This window comes from Bubalus bubalis, chromosome 15, assembly GCF_019923935.1.
Source record: "Bubalus bubalis isolate 160015118507 breed Murrah chromosome 15, NDDB_SH_1, whole genome shotgun sequence".
NCBI lineage: Eukaryota > Metazoa > Chordata > Mammalia > Artiodactyla > Bovidae > Bubalus > Bubalus bubalis.
Genome location: NC_059171.1, coordinates 36,590,186 through 36,603,030, shown reverse-complemented (window position 1 = coordinate 36,603,030; position 12,845 = coordinate 36,590,186). Strand labels below are relative to the sequence as shown.

The following is a 12,845-nucleotide window of genomic DNA, read 5'->3' as shown; positions in this document are numbered from 1 at the left end:
ATGTCAAAGCCTTTGACTGTGTGGATCACAACAACCTGCGGAAAATTCTTAAAGAGATGGGAATACCATACCATCTGATCTGCATTCTGAAAAATCTGTATGCAGGTCAAGAAGCAACAGTTAGAACTGGACATGGAACAACAGACTGGTTCCAAATAGGGAAAGGAGTACGTCAAGGCTGTATATTGTCACCCTGCTTATTTAACTTATATGCAGAGTACATCATGAGAAATGCTGGGCTAGATGAAGCACAAGCTGGAATCAAGATTGCCAGAAAAAATATCAATAATTTCAGATATGCACATGACACCACCCTTATGGCAGAAAGTGAAGAAGAACTAAAGAGCCTCTTGATGAAAGTGAAAGAGGAGAGTGAAAAAGTTGGCTTAAAGCTCAACATTCAGAAAACTAAGATCATGGCATCTGGTCCCATCACTTCATGGCAAATCGATGGGGAAACAGTGAGAGACTTTCTTTTTGGGAGCTCCAAAATCACTGCAGATGGGAGACATTACTTTGCCTACAAAGGTCCGTCTAGTCAAGGCTATGGTTTTTCCAGTAGTCGTGTATGGATGTGAGAGTTGGACTAGAAAGAAAGCTGAGTGCTGAAGAATTGACGCTTTCGAACTATGGTGTTGCAGAAGACTCTTGAGAGTCCCTTGGACTGCAAGGAGATCCAACCAGTCCATCCTAAAGGAAATCAGTCCTGAGTATTCATTGGAAGAATTGATGCTGAAGCTGAAACTCCAATACTTTGGCCACCTGATGCAAATAACTGACTCATTGGAAAAGACCCTGATGCTGGGAAAGACTGAAGGCAGGAGGAGGAGGGGACGACCGAGGATGAGATGGCTGGATGGCCTCACCGACTCTATGGACATGAGTTTGAGCAAGCTCCAGGAGTTGGTGATGGGCAGGGAGGCCTGGCGTGCTGCAGTCCATGCAGTCAACAAAGAGTCAGACACATCTGAGCAACTGAAGTGAACTGAGCAGAGTCCTCACATGAGAGGGATATTACTAGAGCGCCCTAATTTCTTTTGTATTGGCACATAATTGCTTTACAATGTTGTGCTAGTTTCTGCTATACAACAATGTGAAATCAGCTATATGTATACATATAGTCCTCTCTTTGGACCTCCCTCTCTCCCAACCCCACCCATCTAGGTCATCACAGAGCACTGAACTAAACTCCCTGTTCTATGCAGCAGGTTTATCTTCCCCAGACATGCACAAAGAGGTTACATGTCCCAGTCTTCTTGAAGTCAGGTGGCACCAGGTAGCTAGTTCTGATTAGAGGACCAAGAACAAAGTGTTCTAAACTGAAGCCATGAAAAGCAGTCTCTTCCCTTGCTGCACTGAATCCACAGTCAACTGTGTGAGCAAGTAATCCTTTATTTTATTAAGCCACTGAGTTGTAGAGGTGAATTTGTTACTGTGGAGAAGCCTTGATCATGCTGATTAATATAATTTATTGCTCATAAAAGATCAATCTTTCTGTTCATCAAAATGGTAAAATATTGTTTCAAGCAAATTGCTTTCTAAGTGTTAAAGCTTTCAATAAACATCTTGACTGAAGTAATGAATGGATAAAAGCAGGTTACAAATAGTGTTTGGAATATGATTCCACTTACCTAAAATCATATGATTGTACATACAGTGAATGCATGAAATGTGCAGAGAAAGATACTTGTAAATACTCTCACCAGAATGTTAACTGTGGTTATCTAGAATGGGGACTTGCAACGATCTTTGCTTTTCTCTAAATACTCTTCTATATATACTCATTGATTTTTATAAATACCTATATATTATCTCAATTAATACTAATGCCTAAAACACAGTGTGAGTTATCATTAATATTATCATTACTTACAACCGGGAAAGATATTTTCAATAGATTTCAAAAATACTTAAACACATACTTCATTAAACATCATTGAATTATTAAAGCACAGAATTGAGTGACAGATCTAGGTATGTTTCCAGGCTCCGCTCTATCAGCAGCATGATCTTGACAAATTCACCTCTTGAAGATTTAATTATGATTATTCAGACAGGCTGTGGACTTTGGATACCTGGATTTGAATCCATGTTTCTTCCCTTAGCAGTAGTATGAGTTCAAGCAAATTATTTAAATATCTGGGCCTCAGTTTTATCATCGGTAAAATGGAGCTATTAAAATTTTACTTACCTTTTGGAGGAGACTAACTGAGCTGCCTTGTGTCATGGGAAAACTTAGTATAGAAGTAAAGATCCTTAACTCTGGATCTAGAATGTCACAGTTGCAATCTAGTTTTGCTTGTGGCTGTAGGTGTGACTTCAGGAAATTCTTTTTATCTCTCTATACCTTAATTTCCCCACCTGCAAAAAGGGGATGAATAATAGTATTTACGTATTTAGAAGATTCTTTCAAAGACTGAATGAGTTAATGTTCATTGAGTTCTTAGACCGAAGTCTGGCACATGTAAGTATTTGTAAGCAAAAACAATAAATACCATATGTGATGTGTCTGTAAAAAATACTGGGCACATAGTAAGTGCTCTATAAATTTCACTTATGCATAAACTCAGTCTGATGTATAGTAAGTACACTAGAAAAGGTATATGCTTCTGTTAAGGGAAATAAAATGCTTCAGAGAACATTTTTATTCTTTGAAGATGTTATTTAGAAAGTGGATGTTGCAGACAAACCCTTTCATTCCCTCTAAAATATCCCACCTACAAAGGGCACCCAAGGTGGCTAGATCCCTCTTCAGCCATCCTTACATTCTCAGACCAAAATGTCAGAATAGGGGTGAAGAAAGGTTATCTTCATATCAGAGTAATGTTTTTTATTTATTTAATTTCTAACATCTGAATAATGGTGTTAAATTAAATACCATATCAGTTCAGTTCAGTTGCTCAGTCATGTCCAACTCTTTGCGACCCCATGAATTGCAGCACGCCAGGCCTCCCTGTCCATCACCAACTCTCGGAGTTCACTCTGACTCACGTCCATCGAGTCGGTGATGCCATCCAGCCATCTCATCCTTTGTCATCCCCTTTTCCTCCTGCCCCCAATCCCTCCCAGCATCAGAGTCTTTTCCAATGAGTCAACTCTTATGCATGAGGTGGCCAAAGTACTGGAGATTCAGCTTTAGCATCATTCCCTCCAAAGAACACCCAGGGCTGATCTCCTTCAGAATGGACTGGTTGGATCTCCTTGCAGTCCAGGGGACTCTCAGGAGTCTTCTCCAACACCACAGTTCAAAAGCATCAATTCTTTGGTGCTCAGCTTTCTTCACAGTCCAACTCTCACATCCATATATACCAGCAATACATAAATATTTAAGTATATATATTTATCTGTTTTATCATTTAGCCCCATTGCTCTCAGACTACATCTTTCCCATATCTGAGTCCTTAACTTTCATTTATTTGTTTTGTCATTTAAAATTTTTTTTAATTGGAGGATACTTGCTTTACAATATTGTGTTGGTTTCTGCCATACATCAACATGAATCAGCTATAGGTATATGTATGTCCTAGATTCTGCAACTATACTCCAATAAAAATTAATTAAAAAATTTTTTAAATTTAGCATTTAGAAAAATGGTATAGATGATCTTATTTGCAAAAGAGAAATAGAGACACAGACGTAGAGAACTAACGTATAGAGACAGAGGCAGGAAATGGGGGAGGAGGGTGGATGGGATGAATTGGGAGATTGGAATCGGCATCTATACACTACTGATACTATGTGTAAAATAGATAACTGATAAGAACCTACTGTATAGCTCAGGGAACCTTACTCAGTGCTCTGTATTGGCCTAAATGGGGAAGAAATCTATAAAAAAGAGAGGGTATATGTTTATGTATATGTATAGCTGATTCTCGTTGCTATAGAGCAGAAACTAATACAACACCATAAAGCAACTATACTCCAGAGCAATGGTTTTTAAACTGGGATCCATGGACCCACCAGGGCTCCATAAGGAAGCTCAGGAACTCTTAAGACACTGGTGGGATGCTGAGTAGGAAGGGCATCAAAACCTCGTCTCATTTGCACTACAGAATCTACAGCTAAGGACGTCTGCATCTTGACGTTCCACATGTCATGGTAGTGCAGCATGGTGATCTGCTGAAAATTTAATATAATACTATTACCTATTTAAATAGTTAAATGTGGGTGATTTTTTTCAGCTAGTCTATGATAACAGAGCCAAAAATTTGTTAGTCGCACATCTCAGGAGAGTGGTTAGGCCCTATTTCCTAGCTCTGTAGGTCTGTATTCCCCAATCCTCTAGGTTGCAGGAAAAACGGCCCTTTACTGTCCCTTCCTCCATTCCCCTCATTGGCCCCACACCCACCCCAACCAAGAGCCAGGAGCAGGAGATTATACCCTAATGATACCTTCTGAGGAGGGGTTTGATGTCCAAAGCTCTAGGCAATGTTGAAACTACTTTGAATCACCTAAAGAGGAAAATTATGGAGATGTTATGTCGTGAAGATTGGCAAGGGAAACTCCTAAGCTCCTGAGAGACAGTAAATCTCCTGGATTTGAATAAAATGATGGTAGATGCTGGGGAAGATTGAGGGCAGGAGGAGAAGAGAGTGACAGAGGATGAGATGGTTGGGTGGCATCACCAATTCAATGGACATGAGTTTGAGTAAACTCCAGGAGATAGTGAGGGACAGGGAAGCCTGGCATGTTGCACTCCATGGGGTTGCAAAGATTTAGGCACAGCTTGACAACTAAACAACAACAAAGATGCCTTTCTTAAAGCACAGTCTCTTTGAGGCAAGCCATTCCTCATCAAGGGCTGGCAGTGTGGGTGCTCATTAGGGCTTGGGGTTAAGCATATGGCCTTGGTAACCTTGGCAAAAATGCTCTGTGGCTGAGATGGAAAAAAAGGAAGTGGGAGGGGCATAAACCTTTCTCCTCTGATGGACCATGGAGTCAGGGCAAGCAGCCAAGGCATCAGTGGCCACCATGGAAGCATGACCACAATTACATTAGAACTGTTGTCAAATATAAGAGGGACAGAGAAAGAAGAGGAAAGGGTGGTCCTTCCATCAGTATTGGCAAGAAGAGGCCGGGAGTCATGTTTGATTTAGCTTAAATTAAAATTTAAATATGGTATCATCTGTATCCTAAAGCATCATGTAGTAATTAAAAGCATTATTTTCATAAGACTTTGGGAAAAATGGTTTTAATGCTTAAAAAAAGTTAGAAAAGCTCTATTGTTGGACCTCACCACTCCCTTTGACCACACTACTCTTTACCTACATCAAACAAGGATTCTACTGAAGGAATTCTTAGTTCTTAGGAGTTCCACACCTGTGGGCAACACATCCAATTTTGCACAAGTCTAATAGCAAGGTCCGTGATGCCTGAAGCAGGCCTCTATAGTGAAGCAGGGGGTAGAAATCCAGACAAATGGAGAAATCAGAGCAGCAGCATCTACACGATAGTGACTACCACATCATATCGATAGCCCAATCATATGGAAAAGACTCAATGAGTTGGAAAAGACTGTGACCCTAGGAAAGATGGAGGGCAGGAAGAGAAGTGGGTGACAGAGGATGAGACAGTTGGATGGCACCATCAACTCAATGGACATGAGTTTGAGCAAACTCCAGGAGCTAATGAAGGATAAAGAAGGCTGGCATGCTGCAGTCCATGGGGCTGCAAAGAGTCCAACACAACTGAGCAACTGAACAACATCAACAACAAAGCTTTACTTGTACCCTCAGTCTTTTCCAACTGGTGAAAATACACTGGATCACAGCTGGAAGGTAAGGCAAACCTTGGGTGTTCCTCTCTATTTCCACCCAAGGGAAGAACTACCACGAAACTGCTGTTTCTCTGGCTGATACTGAGGCCCTGTAGGAATTGAAATAGTCTAAGGAAAGTAAACAGCTGATGGCACAAGTCTCAAGATTAAGCTCTCATGATCACTTTTGTCTGAGAGTTCAGAAAGAAATGTGGAACAAAGTCATTTAAACAGAGCCAGAAGCAACTCTCATTTCAGTACAAGCAAGTCCTGCTGCCTTTCTTGTGTGTGCAATTTATCATAAAAGCATGGCTTCTATTCCAGGGCAAAGCAGAAGCTGGAAGTCAATTTTAGCCCCTCTTTTGAAAAAAGCATCATGGGTGATGATGGGAATTAAAACAAAAGAAAAAAATCACATCTTATACCAGGAAAATAACTTTCAGCAGCACAAAGGAATCAAGTTCCACTATTTTTGGTCTAGAATTAATGAGGGCTTGGGGACAGCCTGAAAAGCTTTCTCTTTAGAAAACTCAATGCTATATTCAGTGAATCTCTGAATGACAAAAGCAAGGTGGGCATCCCTTCTCTAACAGGATGGGCCTTAAGTGAGGCGATCTTTTTAAATTACTTCTTCATTTTTAATGAATCATCTATCCTGTGATCTAGTTCCTGGGGCAGAGGTGGTAAGGGGTTAGAGGTAAAAATATGGGTTATTTGGAGGAAAATATGTCAAGTTAGACACTCATCTCACACATATATCAAAATAAAATCCAAGTTAAAGAGTGTCATATAAGAAGACCCAGAGAAAATAGCTTAGGTAGCAGATAATGGTAGAGAAAAGATTAGAAGCATAACAGCAGAGAGCACAAAGGAACATTTTAGGAGAATTTGCTACATAAGAATTTAAATGTCCATCATGAAATATTGTAAATAAAATCACAACTACTGAGCCTATGCCCTAGAGCCTAAGCCCCACAACAAAAGAAGCCGCTGCAGTGAGCGGCCCTCGCACCACAACAAAGGGCAGCTCCTGCTTGTTGCAACTAGAGAAAGCCCGTGCACAGCAAGGAAAACCCAGCACAGCCAAGGGAAAAAAAAAAAAAAAACTAAATATATAAAATTATTAAAAAAAAAATTCTCTGTGCTATGACTCTTGGAACTCAGAGACAACATCAGTCTATCTTCACCTTAAGACATCCCTGACATTCTAGTGTCTTCTGTGAACACACTGAGAGGGGCAACTGATTTCGATTCCATGTTTTTTAACAAAAATGAAGAACTTCTAGGCAAAGTGTAATACACGGATACTTGTTTCACAGATGGGCTTCCTATATAAGCTTTTTTTTAAATTAATTTTTATTGGAGTACAGTTCCTTTATAATACTGTGCTAGTTTCTGCTGTATAGCAAAGTGAATCAGCTATATATTTACATATATCCCCTCTTTTATGGATTTCCTTCCTGTTTAGGTCACCACAGAGCACTAAGTACAGGGCCCTGGGCTGTACAGTAGGTTCTCATTAGTTATCTTGTACTGTTTATCTTTTTAAACTTTCCCCGGATCTCAGAGTCATATAACCCACACATCCCCCCATGTGCTGTACTTAGTCGCCCAGTCATGTCCAGCCCCTTGGACTAGAGCCTGCCAGGCTTCTCTGTCCCTGGAGATTCTCCTGGCAAGAATTCTGAAGTGGGTTGCCATGCCCTCCTCCAGGGCATCTTCACAACCCAGGGATCAAACCCAGGTCTCCTACATTGCGGGCAGATTCTTCAAAGTCTGAGCCACCAGGGAAGCCCATGAATACTGGAGTGGACAGCCTATCCCTTCTCCAGGGGATCTTCCCAACTCCAGGAAGCGAACTGGGGTCTCCTGCACTGCAGATGGATTCTTTATCAGCTGAGCTACTAGGGAAGGCCACAACCTGCCATATTTAAAGCACAAATACTGATGCTTGCATTCAGATTTTCTACTGCTCAGCTGAAAAGGCTTTTCACACTTAAATCCTTTAAGTATTTCCTATCCTATTATGGATGGGCTACAGATCCACCTTAAAAATTTCATTTTTTTCCTATCTGCAAAAGGTGAATCACAAAGAACTTCACATGATTGGGCTTGAAATGAAGAGCATGTTAAATAGTTTCTTTTAAAAAAATAAAGAATTAGAGATGAGCTAATTAAAGATGGACATATTTCAGTGCATTTTTAAAGCATACAATAATATTAGGCAATAATCAAAATACCATCAAATGCCTTCAAATAATCTAGAACAATCATCTGAACATACTTGGAGGATAGTCAAGGTGAACTAAAATATATTATATATTCACTTCATGATCTGTCTGGACTCAATTTAATGATACTACTTATGATTTCAATCAGAGGAAAACAAATAATTCCAGAATAAGATTAAGGGCAATGGTAGAGAGTGGAAGGATAGAGGGGGTGAAATATAATTAGGGAGAAAACTTAGACCTCAGACCTTCGGGAGACCTGATGACCTTCTGAAAACTCTCTCCCAATATTTGAGCTTCAAATGAAACCTGCATCTGGTAAACACAGCTGTGGCTGGGTGCCAATTTAAGATCAAATGTCTACCAAGCAAGTGGCTGAAGTATTTTTTAAGACCTTGCAAAATCACTTAAAAAGAAAACCGAACTTCACATCTCACTACCCTGGTCTTCCAGTACTGAAGTCTTCAAGAGTCTCCAAAGTCTAAGCCACTTAAGTATTTTCTTTGCCCAATCTCATTCCCGATCATGCAATGTAAACGATAATGAAATTTGCAATTGTTTGTTATAGCTTATTATCAACTCCAAATCAGGTTCAGTGATTCAGTGAATCTCCTCCCTGGAGAAGCAAGAATTTCCACTTGAGAACCCATCCAAGCCCAACTGAAAACATCATCTTGTCTTAGCTCTAAGATCAGACTGAAAGTAGCTTTTCCATTTCCCCAGGCACCATAGAAATTACCTCAAGTGCTGACCACAGTGTTGATTTTATCATGTTTGAAATTTTCCATCACTGTATCTAGTCTCACCATGAGAAAGTAGCTAGGCTTTAAAGTACCTTTCTCCCACACATAAAAACGAGTTGACATATTCAAGCATCAAAGTTGTGCTTAGTTTGAGGCAACACACAGCTGGCTCTTACTTAAGAGTAATTCTCTCCTTAAAATCACATTAGTTCTCACTTTTAGCTTATAGATTCTGTATTTGGGATTCCAGGTAAGCATCCCCGTTAATTAGACACAAGCCAATATTAACAGCAGCAGCTACCACTGTGCAAATGAGATGCTACACAATGTCTGGTCTTAAAAGTCAAGAACCTATGAGTTAACTACAGGATCTAATCTAGCTTCTAATTAACCACATTAAAATAAATTAAATGCTCTTTCCTCTTCATGTTTCAAAACATAAAAATGTCATGCTCTGTAATTTGAGAATGACTGTTCTCATTTGATTCAGGAGATGGTGTGGTGTCTTTTAATTCCTTTATCAATATTATCCTAGACCAACAGATGGAGGATCAGGCAATTAAGGAGAAATGAGCATGTGCTGTGCTTATCATGCTTTTTTATTTTTTTCCCCTGAAGTTTGCTTACTGAAAGCAGTTTTGCCATATCCACCAGACAGGGGTGTTGATAGACAAGAAATGACAGAGGGAAAATTAAAGGGCTCGAGGAAATCCAAGATATATTGTAGACTCAGGGACAGAAGACAGATATCCCTCTCCTTTCTCAGTCTATTCTTTTATTGCAAGATTTTTATTCAAACAGACAGGTATCCAATAACCCTTGACTTTTTTCTTATATCCAGAAATTGTGACCTAGATTTTGCCAAGATAGTAGATCAGTCAGCAAGCATTATTGAGCACCTAATATATGTTCAGCACGTTGCTAGGCTCTGTAGATAGGTGGGTGACAACTCAGAGGCCCTGCCTACTAAGGGAACCAGAAAACTAGTAAGGAAGACAAATAGTAAGGAAACTATTTCATTTTGTTGTTGCTCCGTCACTCAGTCATGTCCGACTCTTTGCAACTCCATGAAGTGCAGCATGCCAGGCTTCCCTGTCCTTCACCATCTCCTGGATTTGCTCAAACTCATATCCATTGAGTTGGTGATGCCATCCAACCATCTCATCCTCTGTCACCCCCTTCTCCTCCTGCCTTCAGTCTTACCCAACATCACGGTCTTTTCCAATGAGTTGGCTCTTCACATCAGGTGGCCAAAGTATTGGAGCTTCAGCTTTATCATCAGTCCTTCCAATGAATATTCATGGTTGATTTCCATTAGGATTGACTGGTTTGGTCTCCTTGCAGTCCAAGGGACCCTCAAGAGTATTCTTCAGCACCATAGTTCAAAAGCATGCTAAGCCTTCTTATTGTCCAATTTCCACATCCATATGTGACTATTGGAAAAACCATAGCTTTGACTATACAGCCCTTTGTCAGCAAAGTGATGTCTCTGCTTCTTAACAATCTGTCTAGGTTGGTCATAACTTTTCTAAATATAAAGGAGTTGAATTTTGGACCATGGCTCTCGGGATCAAGACAAGTCACATGCTGTATCACACTGGGTCCCAGCAAGAAACAGAAGCCCATTTATGTAAGCAGATGGGTGACTTTAATAAGGGACTATTTGTAAAGGTGTAGGCAGGATTCGGTCCCCTAAAAGGAAGCATGCGGCACTACAGGGTTGTGACGCAGAAGAGTGGAGTCCCCTGAGGAAATAATAAAAATAATAGAAAACAGTAGAGAGCTCTCTAGCACAGAGCCAGCTCTTACCCCAGGTCCTCCACCCTGACCTCACCCCATCCCACATACACTCTGGAAGGAGTAAGAGGATCATGCTTAGGGAATCCCAGAAGAACTTTCTGGAGGAATTGGGGCTTTCCTGGTGGCTCAGATGGTAAAAGAATTCGTCTGCAGTGTGGAGACCTGGATTCAATCCCTGGTTCAAGAAGATTCCCCTGGAGAAGGGAATGGCTACCCACTCCAGTATTCTTGCCTGGAGAATTCTATGGTCAGAGGAACCTGGCGGGCTAAGTCCATGGAGTTTCAAGGAGTCAGATATGACTGAGAGACTAACACTTTTCACTGACAGATAGAAATGACTCACCTCCGTGGAGGAATTCAATCCGCCCTTAGCAAACCAGCAGTGAGGGCAGGGGAACAAACATCCTGACTTCACTCTCCATCCTGATTCCCGTGGGTAAATAAAGGGCCCAGATGAGGCACAAAGCCATCACCATGCCCTGGGGACCTTGCTCCTTTCACCCTAAATCTGGCCTTGGGTGGACCCAGTGAAAGCCAGAGAGTAAGTCAGCCTGTGGATGCGGCCATGCAGACCACAGAGCGAGGCTGAGAGAGGACAGAGAAAATTAACAGAAGAACATATAGAATACATGTTTAGAGCACACTTGTTTATTTTTCTAAATCAGATCATATCTGCTCTAAGTCTCAATCTACCTGGTAGTAGTGTCAGTCGCTCGGTCGTGTCTGACTCTTTGTGACCCCATGGACTGTAGTCCACTAGGCTCGTCTATCCTTGGGATTCTCCAGGCAAGAATGCTGGAGTGGGTTGCCATTCCCTTCTTCAGGGGACCTTCCCGACTCAGGGATCAAACCTGGGTCTCCTGCATCACGGACAGATTCTTTACAATCTGAGCTACAGGAAAGCTCTCAATCTACCTGGTTGGAGAGAAATTCAACTTCAACAAATATTTTGGCCCCCTTCCCCTCCTGGTATGACAGAAGAATCTTAGGAATGTGTGGTCAGTAGAGGGGGAGAGGGTCCAAGTCTTGGTAGCTCTTGCCTCTATAACTGTGCCCAGAACTACTCAGTATTTGCCCACTTTAGGCATTTGCAGTCCACTGGGGTCGCAAAGAGTCAAACAAAACTTAGCAACTGAACAGCAACAAGCAAATGTGATTAACAGATACTGCTTCTGCTGCTAAGTCGCTTCAGTCGTGTCCGACTCTGTGCGACCCCATAGACAGCAGCCCACCAGGCTCCCCCATCCCTGGGATTCTCCAGGCAAGAACACTGGAGTGGGTTGTCATTTCCTTCTCCAATGCATGTAAGTGAAAAGTGAAAGTGAAGTCGCTCAGTCGTGTCCGACTCTTTGTGATCCCATGGACTGCAGCCTACCAGGCTCCTCCATCCATGGGATTTTCCAGGCAAGAGTACTGGAGTGGGGTGCCATTGCCTTCTCCGTAACAGGTACTATTACACGTAAAATAGATAAGCAACAAGGATTTATTGTATAGCACAGGGAATTATATGCAATATATTATAGTAACCTACAATGGAATATAATCTGCAAAAAAAATGAATCACTATGCTGTACACCTGAAACAAACACAATATTGTAAATCAACTATCCTTCAATCAATTACTCATTCAATCAATCAGTATCTCCTAATTCTTCCAGTTCAAGAGAATTCAGAAATTTAGCAACCTCTGTCTGGGGCTAGAAGGGAAGAAAGGAGTCCCTAACACGCCCTGTTATATGTGTTCTTCTCAATCATTCACTCTGTCACTAAATAATAACAGCTGTTGTCAGGAGACAGGGGTGAAGAAGGTTGCCAGGTGGGAGGGGTGGCGAGGTACAACCTGAACAAACTATGGGAGAATTGGCCGCTGGCAGCCTAGAGAAAAGGTGCAGAGAAGTCAGAGTACCTGACCTTGGCAGGTGTCTTCGCTCATTTTGCAGGAGATCTTCCAAGTTTTCCTTGGTAGCTGCCTTTTCAACTCTGCTAATGATGATAAACTGTTGCCTCAGGACCCACAGCCAACTCTCTACACTGCCTATGGGTTTATCACTCTCATCAACCAACTGCAGATCCTAATTAGAAAACATAAATATCTGGTCGAGTATAAAAACTCACAGGTGTTGTATTGATCCTGAGTGACACTGACATCTAATTGACCAGGCTTCTGGTGGCAGTTCTCTTGGGAACTATGCAACAAAGCTAGTGATGGTTAAAAAAAAAAAAAAAAAAAAAAAAAAAACTGGAGAAAATAACTGTCACTTTGACTATGTACATGGTGTCCCAAGTTTAGAGCTGAATTAGAGACAGCTTCAAACC

The 12,845-nt window shown here is 41.3% G+C and overlaps 1 long non-coding RNA gene across 8 annotated transcripts in view; it reads right to left on the bottom strand.

Moving 5' to 3' along the window:
- The window catches only part of LOC102413604, a 347,952-nt gene that overhangs the window by 244,125 nt on the left and 90,982 nt on the right, over window positions 1–12,845 (bottom strand). The window contains exon 2 of one of the 8 annotated variants that reach the window (XR_006544733.1): window positions 2,192–2,361. The exons of the other annotated variants lie outside the window; for them this stretch is intronic. This is a non-coding gene — a long non-coding RNA (uncharacterized LOC102413604). The remainder of the gene's footprint in view (window positions 1–2,191; window positions 2,362–12,845) is intronic. 8 annotated transcript variants of the gene reach the window in all.